The sequence below is a fragment of the Hemitrygon akajei genome, chromosome 8, assembly GCF_048418815.1.
Source record: "Hemitrygon akajei chromosome 8, sHemAka1.3, whole genome shotgun sequence".
NCBI lineage: Eukaryota > Metazoa > Chordata > Chondrichthyes > Myliobatiformes > Dasyatidae > Hemitrygon > Hemitrygon akajei.
The window spans coordinates 33,942,399-33,957,765 of NC_133131.1; the positions used below are offsets into that span (position 1 = coordinate 33,942,399).

The 15,367-nt window shown below is 42.2% G+C and overlaps 1 protein-coding gene across 1 annotated transcript in view; it reads right to left on the minus strand.

Moving 5' to 3' along the window:
• caln1 (calneuron 1) overlaps positions 1–15,367 on the minus strand; it is a 452,244-nt gene that overhangs the window by 405,190 nt on the left and 31,687 nt on the right. The gene's annotated exons all lie outside the window — the stretch shown is intronic.

A 15,367-nucleotide genomic window follows, 5' to 3' on the forward strand; every position in this document is an offset into this window, starting at 1 on the left:
TGAATGCATAACAATGCTAAAACAATCCCATGTTCTGCTTACCATATTGCTGATCCAACAGAATATGGAAAGTGCACTTTAACAGCAAAATCATAAACAGGCTCCAGCAGACAGCTTTACAACTTCATTACCACACAGAACAAACAATATTCTCCTATGAAGCCCCCATTAAAATAACTTATGGCTTCGTTAAATAAAATTGATGTCAGTCCTGACAAAAAAATAAACTGAAAAATAGTACAGCCCCCGTGTCTTCATCCCTATCAGTAAAACCAACAAAAGAGTCACCAGCACCTGCCTACCCGGCATCCAGGACACATATACAGATAGATGGTGGGGAAAGGCCAGCAAGATCATGAAGGACCCCACCCACCCTGCTTATGGACTGTTTGTCCCACTCCCATCAGGGAAGAGGTTACGCAGCATTCACACTAGGACCATGACAATCAAAACCAGTTACATCCCCCAAGCTGTCAGGCTGATCAACACCCCCACCAATGTTCCACATCTTTTGCTACTAGCACACAAAGGAATTTGAACTGCACACAAAAATTTGTCACCTTCTACCTCGTTGGCATGTTAAGTATATTTTACAATCGTGCACAATCACATTTCCTTTTCCGGTTTCTGATGTGGACGGTGCTGACAACTTGGGGCTTGCGATGAATTGCCTACAGATTTCAGAACTGGCTTATTAATACTGTTCTTACTGAAGAAATTATTCTTCGCACACGTTATTGTCACTGGGTAAAAAATTGAACAGCACAAGATTTTTGCACACACTGGTCATTACAAATTAGATGGAACATTGACCGTCACTCATTAAACCACCCCAACATCCACATCAGGCACTCCTCTCCACAACCCATCCTCCCCATGCACTGCCATTTTACAGTTACTTGTAAAGTGTTTTTATATAGGATTGCTAGTACATTTATATCAATTGTGTTTTCATGCTCATTGTGTTTTTTTATGCTGCATCGGATCTGGAGTAACAATCATTTCATTCTCCTTTGCACTTGTGCACTGGAGAATGACAATGAACAATCTTGAATCTTGAAATGACGAATGCAGGAAATAGCTACAGAAACAAAGGCAGCATCTGTAAACCCCAGCAGCAATATCTGCTCGTGTGATCTCAGTGAAAACACTGAGATTAGTCTCAGGGCTAAAGAGGAGAAAAAACAGCTAGCTTGCAGTTGTAGTTTCCATCAACTGATTGTTGCTGTAAACTGTGTGTTGCCTGGCAATATCCAGAAGACAAAGCATCGCCCTTAACTAACATGTTCCTTCACAAGGAAATATTGTACACACAGGCTGGATTTGATTGAATGCTGCATTACCACCCACCGGTTTTTGGGATGGAATTTTTTTTAGTGCTTTGAGTAACGCGAAGCAAAAAAAACTGATGGAAGAACTCAGCAGGTCAAGCAGCATCTGTGGAAGCAAAAGGAATGTGTCAGTGTTTCTGAAGGAAGCCCTACGTCAAGGGGAAGGAGGAACGAAGGCCATTATATTGGTATGTGTGCGGGGGAGGGGTGTAGGGGGAGGTGTTAGGATAGAAGTTGGTTCCTGATGGATGGAAGCAGGTGAGGATGGGAATAGCAGATAAATGGAGCCAGGAAGAGCAGGGGAAATGAACTCAAAAGGTGATCAAAAGGAAAGAGAACCCAGTGGACCGGTGGGAGTAGAGATAGAACTCAACAGGTGTGGGTTACCTGAAACTGGAAAATTCAACTCAACATCAATGGCTGTAGATGACCCAAATAGAAAAAAAGCTGTTCTTCTAGTTTGCATTTGGCATCACAATAGCCGTGGAGAAAGTTGAAGACAGACGTGTCGATGTTGGGATGGGAAGGGCAGTTGAAGTCATTTGTAACAGGAACCTCAAGGTCATCATTGCAGACAGAGCCTAATCTATAATTGATCTCATATTGAGGAGACCACATCCAAATGTAATAGGAATTGGAGGAATTGCATGTGACAAGTAGAGTCCATCTTTTACTCTATACATGTTTCCCAACTACTGGAAACTCCATAATGTAGATTCAGCAGATCAGGGATTCCTAACCTAGGGTCCACTGGCCCCTTGCCTCAGTTAATGGTCCATGGCTTAAAAAAGGTTGGGAATCCCTGCAGTAGATGAAGTGGATTACTGGTTCTCAGAGAACTCCTGACTCAAGAGGGTAACCAACAAAAAAAAATTCTAAGAAGTCTTTTGTTTGTGGTCCTGAGCCAACTCTCTATCGTTGACCCTGTTATATAGCAGTCTCAGGTATGCCAAACTGCAGCTTAAGTCAAGTTTATCCTCTTATGATAGATAGATAGATAGATACTTTATTCATCCCCATGGGGAAATTCAACATTTTTTCAAATGTCCCATACACTTATTGTAGCAAAACTAATTACATACAATACTTAATTCAGTAAAAATATGATATGCATCTAAAATCACCCTCTCAAAAAGCATTAATAATAGCTTTTAAAAAGTTCTTAAGTAGTTTACTTAAATACATTGAGTCCTAACCCCAGCACTTTAACATATCTTACTCCTGGCGGTTGAATTGTAAAGCCGAATGGCATTGGGGAGTATTGATCTCTTCATCCTGTCTGAGGAGCATTGCATCGATAGTAACCTGTCGCTGAAACTGCTTCTCTGTTTCTGGATGGTGCTATGTAGAGGATGTTCAGGGTTTTCCATAATTGACCGTAGCCTACTCAGCGCCCTTCGCTCTGCTACCGATGTTATACTCTCCAGTACTTTGCCCACGACAGAGCCCGCCTTCCTTACCAGCTTATTAAGACGTGAGGCATCCCTCTTCTTAATGCTGCCTCCCCAACATGCCACCACAAAGAAGAGGGCGCTCTCCACAACTGACCTATAGAACATCTTCAGCATCTCACTACAAACATTGAATGACGCCAACCTTCTAAGGAAGTACAGTCAACTCTGTGCCTTCCTGCACAAGGCATCTGTGTTGGCAGTCCAGTCTAGCTTCTCGTCTACCTGTACTCCCAGATACTTGTAGGTCTTAACCTGCTCCACACATTCTCCATTAATGATCACTGGCTCCATATGAGGCCTAGATCTCCTGAAGTCCACCACCATCTCCTTGGTCTTGGTGATATTGAGACGCAGGTAGTTTGAGTTGCACCATATCACAAAGTCCTGTATCAGTTTCCTATACTCTTCCTCCTGTCCATTCCTGACACACCCCACTATGGCCGTGTCATCAGCGAATTTCTGCACATGGCAGGGCTCCGAGTTATATTAGAAGTCTGATGTGTACAGGGTGAACAGGACCGGAGAGAGCACAGTCCCCTGTGGCGCTCCTGTGCTGCTGACCACCGTGTCAGACCTACAGTCTCCCAACCGCACATACTGAGGTCTATCTGTCAAGTAGTCCACTATCCAATCCAATCCACTACTCCCATCTCCGTTAGTTTGTGCCTTAAGATCTTGGGCTGGATGGTGTTAAAGGCACTAGGGAAGCCCAGGAATGTAATCCTCACAGCACCACTGACCCCATCCAGGTGAGAGAGGGATTTGTGCAGCAAATACGTGATAGCATCCTCCACTCCCACCTTCTCCTTATACGCAAACTGAAGAGGATCCCGGGCGTGCCTGGTTTGTGGCCTCAGATTCTGTATTATCAGCCGCTCCATGGTCTTCATCACGTGCGACGTCAAGGCAACAGGTCTGAAGTCATTCAACTCCTTTGGTTGTTGCATTGATCCAGTAATTCAATATCTAGTGGAGGATTGAGAACAGTTACAAAATAATGGACAAATCCACTTGGGTTATACAAGAAATTGAAGGCTGAATTGGAAATTGCACTCTGCTCATGGGGTTCTTATTTAATTTGAAGAGGAGGAAGAGAGCACTCACTTGAATTTATAATTCCCTAACACGTATGAATTCTAGTATGAACAGTGGAAGCTGGAACAATGAATGGGATATAGGAAACATTGCGATCTCACAGTCAGAGCTTTCCAAAGTACCCAAACTTTACCCTTCATTCAGGTAACTTGCATCAGACCAGCTGCCCCTCATTGAAGGAACATTTGATGTCCCTTCTGTGGCTTTAGCCTGCACCTCTTCACTGCATCTATGATCACTGTGTAAATAATTTGTACTTTATAAACTCACCAGATTGTTGCAGGATTTCAAAATGCTACAAAAAGTCTAGCAGACCCCATACCTAAAACACATGACTTGTATCTCCTGCTCTTTGTTGTCTGGACAGCTGCTCTTATCCAGAAGACTCCAGTAAAAATGCTGGGAATGTTTGCTTAATTGCCTTAAATCTATTATATTCCTGATCTGAAAACTACATTTTTAAACCATTTGCAACTTTCCCCAAGAACTCAGTTCTTAGTCTGCCTTGTTTACAATATCCAAATAGAGCTGAGCAGAGTGCAATTTCCAATTCAGCCTTCAATTTCTTGTATAACCCAAGTGGATTTGTCCATTATTTTGTAACTGTTCTCAATCCTCCGCTAGATATTGAATTACTGGATCAATGCAACAAAACAAAGGAAAGTGTCTTCCATTTAGTGGCATGATCAAATCATTGCAGAATTATCTACATTCCCTTTGCAATGTCCAACTAACTATTGTGACCCATCACCATGACATGACTGGGAACATCCAGAGCATGAAGATGTGTTTTGGACATCACTGTGAACAATGGTGTAGAAAAAAAAGACATGGGCATTTCAAAATAATTATGTTTCCATTTCATTTTAATCATTTGAGATTATTGTAAATTGGAGACGGGCTAATAATTAACTACCTGCCAAACTAGTGAGAGAGCTCAGTGTTGGGTTGGTTGGGAGAGGTTGCACGTAAAATGTTGGACAGTTCAGGTGACCAGGGCCAAGACAAGTCCGGCATGGTGTATAAAACCTCTCCCAACCAAGACGATATCCAATCAGTAAAGGTAACCACACTAACCATTTTGAATCACCAAAGGAACTTCCCTCAATTTCAGCACTTTATCATAATCAACGGGGAAAAAATCTTAATGCACAATAAATAGCTTGAAATATAGTGTCAGGAATTACACCACAACATAAACCCTCATAATCTGCTCTCCATTAAGGGTTTCAGTATCTGCCACATCAAAAAAAACTCATACGTCTCAACAGGGGAACAATGAACTTGAAACACGAGGAAAAGGAGTTTGAGAATGCAGTCCTTCAGAAATAATTCAGCTGCTGGAAGCACCCAAGAAAGGTTTCAATTTGAACAGAGTGATCACAGTGTTCAATGATCGACAGTCCAAGCACTAGTGCACCAGGACCTCATTATCAGCTCCACTGACTCCCCCATGATATATTGACAGAACTTCACAGATCTTCTCCCTTGCCTCATAAGAGCATCTTTGACAATCAGTCCCTGAAGATTTATTGATTCTGAAGACATCCATGCAAGTGAAAGCAAGCTAATTTCAGATCATCCTATGATACATGACATGTCACTGGTATTTTCTCTGGTGAATACTTTTGGGAAATAATTATTAAATGTTTTAGCCTTTTCTGTTCAATCCAGCTTGCTTCGTTATGCGATCTGAATTCTGCGTTGATTAACTTTGAAGTCAGAATCAGATTTAATATCACTGACATATGAAATTTATTTTGTGGCAGCAGGACAGTACATTAAAAATACTATAAAGTACAATCTGAAGCAGCGTAAAAAGAGAGCAAAAAAATAGTGAAGCATTTGGTTTAAATAGTGAAGCTCATTGGTTGGTTCATTGTCTGTTCAGAAAGTTGCTGGCAGAGGGGGAGAAGCTCCTGTACCTTCTCTCTGATGGTGGTATTAAGAAGAGAATGTGTCCTGAGTGAGGCTGTAATAATGATGGATACTGCCTTTTTATTCTTCTCTACAACATGGAAGAACTATTTACAACCCTGGTCAATATCTACAGGAATGTTTAGTTGAAACTTGTCATTGCTCATCCAGCTTCTTTTTTTTCTGCATTTGGCGATCATATATCATACACCTTGTGTTGGCGCGTGGCCAAGTGGTTAAGGCGTTCGTCTAGTGATCTGAAGGTCGCTGGTTCGAGCCTTGGCTGAAGCTGCGTATACGTCCTTGAGCAAGGCACAACCACACTCTGCAACGACACCAGTGCCAAGCTGTATGGCTCCTAATGCCCTTCCCTTGGACAACACCGGTAGCATGGAGAGGGGAGACTTGCAGCTTAGGCAGCTCCCAGTCGTCAATTTAAAAAAAACCTTGCCCAGGCTTGCACCCTAGAAACTTTCCAAGTCACAAATCCATGGTCTATCAAGACTAACGGAGGCCTACTACATCATACACCAACAATGAAATGTACAAGTTATATTCATTTATGTTTGTGTGGCTAATTTTTGTGGCATTTATGCCATGTATGCCTACGACAATAAATTTGTACTTGGAGTTATGAACAGCCAATTATAACATGTTTCCAGGATGCCGTAACCTGGCCTAACCAAAATCTTTCAAGTTCAGATCTCAGATTTTCAATAGCCCAAGTTCAAAAGCACTTTTTTTTTAAATAAATGTTCTCAGAGTGAGTAGGTTTGGTACCTGAGTGATAACAGATTATTATCACTTCTGTACCCTCTGGGAGGGTTTCAGACCAAAGGACACAGACTCAGAGTACAAGGACATCCCCTTGGAACAGAGATGAGAAAGTATTTCTTTAGCCAAAGGGTGATGAATCTGTGGAAGTCATTGCCACAGACAGTTCTGGAGGCCAAGTCATTGGGTATATTTAAAGCAGAGGTTGACAGGATCTTGATCAGCAAGTGCATCAAACGTTATGGGGAGAAGGCAAGGGAATGGGATTGAGAGGGATAATAAGCTCTGTGGTCACTATACTGTTCCTACTGTGCCTAATAAAGTGGCCACTCAGTATATGCTCGTGGTTTTCTGCTGCTGTAGCTCAATCACTTCGAGGTTCGAAGCATTGTGCAATCAGAGATGCCCTTCTGCATACCACTGTTGTAATGTGTGGTTATTTGAGTTACTGTTGCCTTCTTGGAAGCTTGAACCAGTCTGGCCATTCTCCTCTGACCTCTCTTATTAGCAAGGTTTTTTCACCCCATTCTCTGTAAACTCTAGAGACTGTTGTATGTGAAGATCCAGGAAATCAGCAGTTTCTGAGATACTCAAACCACCCCGTCTGGCACCAACAATCATTCCATGATTAAAATCATTCATATCAGATTTCTTCCCCATTCTGATATTTGGTCTGAACAACTGAACCTCTTGACCATGTCTGCATGCTTTTATGCATTGAGTCACTGCCACATGATTGACTGATTAAATATTTGCATTAATGAGTGAGTATACCTAATATAGCAGCCACTGAGTGTAAATGATCAAATGATGGTGCAGGGTCAATGGCAAAATGGCCTAATTCTGCTCCTGTGTTATGGTATTTTGGTCTAAGTTGGAGCCTTGAAACTCAGGCCAGGTCAACTGTGTTAAAGCACAACATCAGCTGCTGTACTTTAGCTCAAAGTTTATTTCAGTGACTTCATGGAATGAATGCCATGAGCAGAGTACCACGCACAGTATAGCAGACTTAGTGTTACCACACCAGGATGAATTTTCAGCCAGTGCTTCTTGACTAATAAGTGATCAAACTAGAGATTTTACAAAAAAGATTACCAAGGATACTTGGAGGGCTGGAGTCAAATGGTGAGATTGGATAGGTGCAGTCTGTCTTCCTTGGGGCAAAGGAGGCCAAGAGATGATGTGACAAAACTATGAGAGACATTGCTAGAGTAGATACCTGCGCTTTCCTATGGGAAACTAAAAACTAAAGAGACTAAAACCAGAGGGCACAGGGTTAAGATGAGAGGGACGATGTTTAAAGGAATTAGGTTTTCACATGCAGAGTATTAGTTAGCTGGAATAAACTGCCAGAGGAAATGGTGGAATCAGGAACAGCAACTACATTTAAAACAACGCACACAAAATGCTGAAGGAACTCAGCAGGTCAGGCAGCATCTACGGAAATTAATCAATAGTCGACATTTTGATCTGAAACCCTTCTTCAGCACTGGAAAGGAAGGTGAAGAATAGTCAGAAGGTGATAGGTGAAGCTGGGTGGGTGAGGAAGGTAAAGGCTGGAGAGGAAGGAATCTGGTAGGGGAGTGGACAGTAGGAAAAAGGGAAGGAGGCAGCAACCTGGGGGGAGAGGGTGATAGGCAGGTGAGAAGAGGTAAGAAGCCAAAATGGGGAAGGCGTGGGGAGAAGAGAAAATATTTTTTAACCAGAAGGAGAAATTGATATTCATACCATCAGGTTCATGGCTACCCAGATGGAATATAAGGCATTGTTCCTGCACCCTGAGGGTGAACTTATCTTGGTGCAAAAGGAGGCTATAGACCAACATGTCAGAACATTTAAAAGATGTCCGGACAGGTACATGAATGAGTAAGGCAGAGACTGATATAGAATTAATGCAGGAACACAAGAGTAGTATAGGTAGCACAGATGTAGTGGGCTGAAATGCTGTTTCTATGCTTTACAACTCTGAAACTATTTTGTAGATCTAAAGTTACACTAGCAGTAACTGGCAATGTGCTATATAGTCCTGTTTGCAGGTTGTACTCAGATTCTGAAATGCCAATTCACTTCCAAAACTCTTATTTTAGGTTCCAGGAAAGATCACACAATAACCTGGTAAATATTTAGCAATTTGTAAAGACAGGACTGATTGCGGACAGTCAACATGACTGTGTATGTGGAAGATAACGTCTCATGAAGTTGATTGAATGGTTTGAGGTAGTAACCACGAAGGTGATTGAAGGCAGGGTGGTCTATATGGACTTCAGTTAAAATCCCTCGTAGCAGGCTGCTACGAAAATTAGGTCTCATGGAATCCAGGGGGGAGGTAGCTGATTGAATACACAATTGCCCTTAAGGTGAGAAGCAGAGGGTAATTGGGGAAGGTTGTCTTTCTAGAGTGGGAGCCCATGACTAGTGGTGTGCGCCAGGGGTCAGTACTAAGTCCATTGCCACTTCTCATCTTTATCAATGATTTGGTTGTGACTGTGCTAGGTGGTATGAAGGTGGTTATTAGAATTAATAGTGGGATCTTGATCAGCTGGGTAAGTGGGCCAAGGAATGGCATATGGAGTTTAATTTGGATATTTTGAAGGTATTAGATAAGTCAATGTAGGACTTTCACAGTAATAGTAGGGCCCTGGGAAATGTTGTAGAATACAGCAACTTAGGAATACATGTATATGGCTCCCTGAAAGGTAGACGGGGTGGTGAAGAAGGTATTTGGCATGCTGGCCTTCATCAGTCAGGGCACAGAGTATATAGTTAGCATATTATGTTGTAGTTGTATAAGACAATGGTGAGTCTACATTTGGAATGTTGTGTTCAGCTTTGGCTACCCTCTTATAGGAAAATGTCATTAAAATAGAAATAGTTCAGAAAAGATTTACAAGGATGTTGGACTGAGTTCAGGCTCAAGTTCATCCTGCAGACAGCTTACGAAACTACTTCTATTTCGTCTTCTTTTAAATATGCTTCTTTTCCTGAACTGCAGCCTGCAATTTCCATTCGGAGGATGTATATTTGGGCTGACTGAGCAACCTGCTGCTTTTGCTTCTACTGGGCAGATCGTACAGCCATCCTTTCCTGATGGCAGAAGGCGAACCTATGGTTGGCTCCATTACTCCTCGCCAATTAAAGCGCCGAGCAAGACCAAAACCAACGAGGATGAGAGAGGAAAAGGAGCAGGTGTTCAGCGCCGTCTGCCTGGTTTTCCTCTCACTGCTGCTGGAGGAAGGTGCAGATTCCGTCGCCTCGGTGCAGCCTGTGGCTGTGGGACTCCATTTTGAGGGGAACTGCAGTTTGATATTTAACGCTCTTATCACGGCACACATCTGCAGCTGTGGACTCATTTTTGCAGGACCCTGCGGTTCATGGTCCATGCGTTTTTGTTACTATTTTGTTATAATTTGCATGACTCGATCAAGGCGCTTCGGCGCAGAACTGGCTTTGCGGCTGAGGCCTGCAGTCATCGACACAACACTAAACTGAACTGTGGCTCTAGATCCTGCACCACTTTGTGGACTCTGAGGTTTGATGTTTAAGATTCTGTGTGTTATTTGATCGCTTTTGCAGCTTGTAGGATTTTTTCCCCCTATTTTCACACATTAAGTGTTCGATGTTTTCTTTAATGGGTTCCATGGTGTTTCTTTGTTTCGGGACTGCCTGCAGGAGTGTGATTTCAGGCTTCCACGCTGCAAACATACTTTGAAACTACACACGTGCGGTATACCGCCAAATGAAACAACGTTCCTCCAGACCGAGGTGCACAACACAGTACATATAACACAAAGTAATGTTACCAGAAATAAATTAACAAGGTGCATGCATGATAAAGTTAAAAAGTAAAGAGTATAATGCTACTGGCCCATCATATGTGATGAGACTGTATGATGAGATTCATATATTGGGGCAGGGAGTTTGTAGCCGTACAGCCTGGGGAAGAAGCTGTTTACCATCCTAACAGTTCTTGTTCTAATGCTACAGTACCTCCTGCCAGATGGTAGGGGGTCAAAGAACCTTTTAGATGGATGGGAGGGTTCATTGACAATGCTAAGCATCCTACATACGCAGCAGTCCAGAGCAGGTTAGACTGTATTTTTAATCGAAGAATAGGAAAATGAAGGATCATCTTATAGAGGTGTACAGAACTCTCAGGGACATAGTTGTGGTCAATGCAACAGTCTTTCATTCATGGAGTTGGGGAAATCAGGAACTAGAGGTCAATGTTTTAAGATGAGGGACAAAAGATTTCATAATAGCCTGAGGGGCAACTTTTTCTACCCAAAGTGGGTGAAAAAACAGTGGATGGAAAGAGATGCCAGCGGAAGTGGTTGAGGCAGGTATATTAATAACATTTAAAAATACTTGTGACAGGTATATGGAAAAGATAGATTCAGGGGGATATGGTCAAATGGATTTAGATTAGATAGGAATCTTGGTCAGCATGGATCAGATGGGCTGAAGGGCCAGTTTGTAGGCTGTATGATTCTATGATAACTACCCAATCAAATCTGTGATCTTTTCCAGAGACAAACTTGCATTGGTATCGCAAATGAAAATGATGGATCCGGGTCTGAAAGCCTCACATTTCACCAATCACATTTATCATGGTCATGACTGCCCCTTCTGACATCCATTATGTTTCTGAAAGGTTACCTGTGCTGAGAACTCTGCAGATGAAGCCCCTTTGCCAACTTGTCCTCGTGCATCTCAGATAAGCCAAAATTGGGCAAAAAGGGAAGATGGGTGCACCTTTCAATCCAATAAACTCAAGCATGAAGAAATCCAATCAAACTTTAACCTGGACATGGTTCCAGTAATTAATGAGCACTTCTTACTGCTCTGGTAAAGTTACCAAAAATGTAAAGCATGGAGGTCAAACAGACTGAGTCCAATTGCTTATCTATTTATTATTATTATTCTTTCTTTCTTTTTATATTTTCACAGTCTTTTGCACACTGATTGAACGCCAGGTTGGTGCAGTCTTTCATTGATTCTATTATGGATTTATTGGGAACACCTGCAAGAAAATTCATCTCAGGGGTGTATATGGTGATATTTGTGCATTTTGATAGTAAATTTACTTTGAACTTTGAAGTGGCAGATGAAATTTGAGGTGAAGGGAAATGGTTGGGGTTGAGACGGATGGCAGAGTAATGAATGTCATCGACTGAGCCACCTATTCTGCATCCTATCAACAAACATTCAGTGTGACAGCTTCATCAATATGGCAAGTGGTGTAACCCACATGGCTGACCAAGAGAATGGATACCAGCTTTGATCTACAGAATTCGCGCAGCATCCAAAAGCAGCCCTCTTAAGTACATTTTCATCCTCAAATGTTTTTTAGTTGATGCTGAAGTCTCAGAAAAATTCAAACTCAAGAGCCAGCACTCATAAGGGAGAAGCTGGGACACATTTTTTTTTCCCATAGAATGGTGTCAAAAGACTGGATCACTCTCATTCACCATGTACCACAGTCTGCCATAAGTTAATTTTCCACAAGATTGCCTGGGAAATGCTCAAAGCCATTTATGTAGCAAAGGTTAACACCAGGTGTAGAGTTTTGACAAATATGGTGTGTTGGACACCTCAGGTGCAGAATGGGGGTGGGGGTGCCAAGCTGAAGATTTATGTGTCATTTTACTTCCGCAATAAGCTTGTGTGCCAACAATTGTTTAGGTTAAGTGTAAAACCACAGGCGGAATGTCCATAATTCAAATACTTGGAGGCCTCTGAAAATCCATCTGATTCAATCACCAGCTCTTTTAGTGGTCCCTTGCAGCCTAAAATAAATTAAGACATTTATTTAAACCTTGTTGCATGCACTGTGGACGATTTTCACACATCCAAATGTACAGAATGTAGCCAATGAGAATCTGGAAATGATAAATTCCCAGAGAACTGGTTAGTTAAAGACTAAATATACATCTTCATATGCAGACACTTGAAACAAAGGTCCACATGATTAAAATCATCATGGATATGCTGCCTACAATTCAGCCCCAGTTTGGTATTCTGGAGATTTTTCCAAAATTCTTTGGCAGCAGATTGTTAACTGTCAGGCATTATTCACAAAATTCCCAAATCATCATAAAAACAAGCAAATACAAAACTTAACATAATATTTTGGTACTTATCTCAGCAGAGTAGGTATATTCTAAAACTCAGCCTGTCATATTTACAAACTAGCATTTTATTCTTCAATTGCTGTATGCTCTGGCAGTCTCAGCCTCCTCGCTGACAATCAACACGAGGTTCACCTCATGGAAGCACATTAAGGCCACTGCTCTACTCTCTCTACGCTCACGACAGTGTGGTTAGGCACAGCAAAAAAATGACATCTGTAAGTATGCTGATTACACAACCGTTGTTGGAGAATCTTACACGGTGACCAGGAGTGAGAGAGATCAGTGGTTGAGTCATGTCGCAACAGTAACTACGCACTGAACAGCAGTAAGACCAAGGACTTGATAATGAACTTCCTAATGGGGAAGTCCAAAAACTACATACCAGTCCTCATCGACTGATCAGCTTCGGAAGTGGTGAGCAGCTCTAAGTTCAGGGGGTCGATATCTCACAGGATCCATTTTGGGCCCAACAAACTGAGGCAATCATGAAGAAGGTACACTAGCAGCTATCCTGCATTAGAAGTTTCGAGAGATTTGGTATGTCACAAAGATTCCAGTAAATTTCTACAGATGTACCATGGAGAGTATTCATCACCATCTGGTATGCAGGCTCCAAGGCACAGGATTGGAAAAAGCTGCAGAGTGTTGTAGATCAGCCAGCTCCGTCATGAGCACTAGCCTCCCCACATATCTTATGTCTTACGTCATATGTCACATCAAGGACATCTTCAAAAGGTGGTGCCTCAAGAAGGCAGTTTTCATCATTAAGTATCCTTGCCATCCAGGACATACCCTCTTCTCATTACTACAATCAGGGAGGTGGTACAAAAGCCTGAGGACACACACCCAACATTGCAGGAAATGTTTCTACACCGACATCATCAGATTTCTGAATGGCCCATGAACACTGTCTCACTATTTTGTTCTCCTTTTTTACCATTTATATTAGGCATCTCATTTTTTATGCTTTGCACTGTACTGCCACCACAGAAACAACATTCACAACATATGTCAGTGCTAATAAACCCGATTCTGAATTTTTATTTCTTTGCTGGTACTTTTTGTCCTGACATTAAAATGTTATTAAATCTACCACTGATGTAGTAGGTCCCTACCTTGATTTGAAGAGGGAAGTCACTCTTGTAAATTTTACTGTCTACAGTTTCTTTCATTGCTGCATAAATACCAGTGAGGGAACATTTGATAAGATATCAATTACTGGACCATCAAACGCAGACCTTCCCTCCAAATGGAGAACATATTTCTCTGTCTACAGCAAACAGATCTCAAAGGCAAGCATGATATTTCATCAAGTCATCATCGTTTTAGGAATGGCTTTAAGATTAAAGGAAGCTTATTTGAATCTGAATACTTGTAGAGCTGCCTTGAAAGCAGCAGGAACCTACGGGCAAATTAGCAGAGAGTGATTGAAGTTGCCAGGCTTCTTCTGGCATCAAACCTGGAGGTGCAAGCATCCTGGAATGTTTCATTCTGCAGCAAAAAAAAATCAGTGGATTTCCCAAAAAAATGCCCCAGTCAGGCTCAACTGTGCTAAATCTATTGCTCGACAAATGGGCTTTGCAGAAAACCCAGCGGACCATCTCATTTCCTGCACTGGGTTCTTTTATCAACTTATTTTCAGAAATTATTGATATAAATTACTGAACATGGTTACTCAGGCTATGGATTCTCATTATTGCTCGAAGGAATCTTGCTTGAATGTTTACAGAATATTCCACATCAGCAATGCTACACACTTCATGATAGGATGAGCTTTTGTACAAAATCTCTCCACTGTCCTTTATTTTTCTGCAACTTGGCAAGACTAACATGGCTCGACTTCTACTCCCAGCATGTTGGCAGAGACTAAGGACTGCAGCATCAGTATGGAGGACAGAGAAGGTATGGTCACTGATGCAGTCTGAGGTCCCCACCTGCTTCAAAAGGAGAGCAATCATGCCAGTGCCCAAGAAGAGCAGAGTGCGCGGCCTCAGTGACTAACAGCCAGTGGCATGTTCATTTAACTCCTGCATGAGCAAAGACCAGGAACCACTGTAACTTGCCTACCACTGACACAATTGCAGTAGCCACTCTCTACTCAATGTTGGAGCACTTAGACAATGGCAAAACTTACATCAGCCTGCTTGCTTACCAATTACAGCTTAGTGATAAACACCATCATCCCCTCGATATTAATCACCAGGCTTTGGTATCTCCTTCTGCCACTGTATGCTCTACTTTCTCACCAGGAGACTACAGTCAGCACAGACCAACGAGGACATCTCCACACTGACAATCAACACAAGCATGCTTCAAGGATGCATTGTCCTGTCTCTACACTCATGACCGTGTGGCTAAGCACAGCTCAAACACCATTTAGAAATTCACAGATGGGAACTGTTGCTGGCAAAATTCTCGGATGGAGCATGCACGAGTCCATATTGAAGGATCTGCGCTGGAAAGGATGAGCAGCTTTAAGGTCCTGTGTGTTGATACCTCCAAGTAGCAGTCCTAAGCCCAACACATTGATGAAATCACAGGGAAGGTGTGCCAGCAGCTCCACTTCTTTACGAGTTTGAGGACATCTGACTGGATGCATTACAGCCTGATAAGGAGGCTCCAATGCAAAGGCTTGCAAGAGGTTACTCTGCATTGTACACTTCGC